This window comes from Mus pahari, chromosome 1 (assembly GCF_900095145.1).
Source record: "Mus pahari chromosome 1, PAHARI_EIJ_v1.1, whole genome shotgun sequence".
In the NCBI taxonomy this organism is placed as follows: domain Eukaryota; kingdom Metazoa; phylum Chordata; class Mammalia; order Rodentia; family Muridae; genus Mus; species Mus pahari.
In genome coordinates this window covers 120,115,053-120,118,016 of record NC_034590.1, presented here as the reverse complement: position 1 = coordinate 120,118,016, position 2,964 = coordinate 120,115,053, and positions in this window count along the sequence as shown.

Here is a 2,964-nt window from a genome sequence, read left to right as displayed (position 1 = left end):
AAAAAAAAAAAAAAAAAAAAAAAACTTATTTGTTTTACTTTATTTATTTATTTATTTATTTATTTTATGTATATGAGTACACTGCAGCTGTCTTCAGACACACTATTATAGATGGTTGTGATCTACCAGGTGGGTGCTGGGAATTGAACTCAGGACTTACTGGAAGACCAGTCAGTGCTCTTAACTGCTGGGCCACCTCTCCAGCCCTGTTTTATTTTATTTGTAGACATATTTTTATTTTATGTATATGGATGTTTTACCTCCGTGTCTGTCTGTGAACCATTTAGTGCCTGGTTCCCATGGGGGTAAGAAGAGGGTTTTGTATCCCTGGAACTGGAGTTATAGATGGTTGTGAGTCACCATGTAGTTCTTTGAAGGAGTCAATCGTGCCCTTAACTCCTGAGCCATCTCTCTAGCTCCTACTTAATTTTTCAAGGTTAGCTGGAGAGATAGCTGTGGGTACCAAGAAACAAATTCAGGGGCTAGAGAGATGACTCAGTGATTAAGAGCACTGACTGCTCTTCCAGAGGTCCTGAGTTCAATTCTCAGCAACCACATAGTGGCTCACAACCATCTGTAATGGGATCCGATGCCCTCTTCTGGTGCATCTGAAGACAGCAACAGTGTATTCATACATAAAAATAAATAAATGATTTTAAAAAACAAAAAACAAAAAACAAACGGGCAGTGGTAGAGTACGCCTTTAATCCCAGCACTTGGGAGGCAGAGGCAGGCAGGTTTCTGAGTTCGAGGCCAGCCTGGTCTACAGAGTGAGTTTCAGGACAGCCAGGGCTACACAGAGAAACCCTGTCTCAAGAACCAAATTCTTGTCTATTTGGTGTGAGCCTGGCTTTTAGCATCTGAACCATCGCTTCAGTCTTATGTATACAATGTTCTGCCTGCATGTATGTCTCTATGGCTAGAAGAGTGTACCAGATCTCATTATAGGTGGTTATGCGCCACCATGTGGTTATTGGGAATTGAACTCAGGGACCTCTGAAAAAGCAACTTAACCTCTGAGCCATCTCTCCAGCAGCCTGATTTGCTTTTAATTTTTTGTGTATGGGTGGTTCTGTTGTTGTTTGTTTCGAGACAGGGTCTCTCTCTACATAGCCCTGGAACTCATTTTCTTTACCAGGCTGACTTTAAACTTACAAAATCATAGAAATCTTCCCTGCCTCTGCCTCCTGGGTACTGGAATTAAAGACATGAATCACCACACCCAGTTTAGATTGATTGATTGATTGATTGATTGATTTTTATTTTTTTTCAAGTATACTGTAGCTGTCTTCAGATGTTCCAGAAGAAGGCATCAGATTTAGTTACAGATGGTTGTGAGCCACCATGTGGTTGCTGGGATTTGAACTCAGGATCTTCAGAAGAGCAGTCAGTGCTCTTAACCGCTGAGCCATCTCACCAGCCCCTTAGATTTATTTTTCTTTTACTAGCGTGGATGTTTTGCTTGAGTGTATGTCTGTGCACCATGTGTGTGCATTACCTGTGAAGGCCAGAGCTGGGGATGGATTCCCCGGAATGGAGTTAGAGAAGGCTTTTAGCTGCCATGTTGGCAAGAGCTCTTAGCGGCGGAGGCATTTCTCCAGCTCTATTTTATTTTATTTATTTATTTGTTTTGGAATTTGCTGAAATCTTTATTGCATTTACTGAGAATGTCACAATTTCTCACAGTAATCCTTCAAACTCCATCAGAAAGGTTTTGGATACCAGGTAGTAGTGGTGGTGTGAGTCTTTAATCCCTGCACTCAGACTGCAGAGGCAGGCGGATTTCGGAGTTTGAGGCCAGCCTGGTCTACAGAGTGAGTTCCAGGGCAGCCAAGGCTACATAGAAACCCTATCTCGAGAAAGCAAAAACAAAAACAAAAACAAAAAAAGAAACCCAAACAAACAAACAAACAAATGGTCTTGGTTGTCTATATATTAAACTTCATATTATTTAAAAATTAATTATCCTGGGCCAGGCATGGTCACACATGACTCTAATCTTAGCATTTGGGAGAGGAGGATGTCTATGAGTTTGAGGCCAGCCTCACATTCCAGGACAGCCAGGACTATGTAAAAAGAACCTGTCTCAGAAAGTAAATAAATAAATAATAAAAATATAAATCAATTATAAATTATGCTTTTGAAAAGAAACAGAATTTCTCAAAACTAGGAAAATACTAAATTCTGGTCAATCCCAGCATGATACTTATACTACTGAGTGCCTCTCCCACGCGGTCAGTGGGCTCCCTCTGCAGGAGAGAATGTGTGCTCATGTGGAACACAGTGTGCACTTGGAATATTTAGTTTTGCTGAATAAGAGAATTAGAAGCTTCAAAATATGTAAAATAATTTCTTCCAGATAAACTTTAGGGTAAAAAAGTCTGGAGAGATGGCTCAGTGGTTAAGAGCACTGGCTGCTCTTCCAGAGGACCAGGGTTCAATTCCCAGCACCCACATGGTTGCTCAGGACTATCTGTAACTCTAGTCCCAGGGTGTCCAATGCCTTCTGGCCTCCTCTGTAACCAAGCACCTACATGGCACATAGGCATAGAGGCAGGCAAAATATCCATATATATTAAGTGAATAATTAAAAAATAAAAACATCAAAACAACAAAACTCCAGAGTTTCTGTGTAGCTCTGACTGTCTTGGAACTTGCTTTGTAGACCAGGCTGGCCTCAAAATCCAGAGATCCATCTGCCTCTGCCTCCCAAGTGCTGGAATTAAAGGCGTGCACCACCACTGCCTGGCCAGTCTTTCATTATTTGACTGCCATATTTAGTGACCACATCAGAAGCTATTGTTAGACAATTTTGTAGTTTAATCACTAACCCCTCAGACTTCCTTCCATATAGGAAGCAGTCCCATATCCCACACCTGGGGTTAAAACTGAAACATATTCCAATAACATAACTGTGTTATTTATTTATTTATTTATTTATTTATTTATTCATTTTTTTTTTTT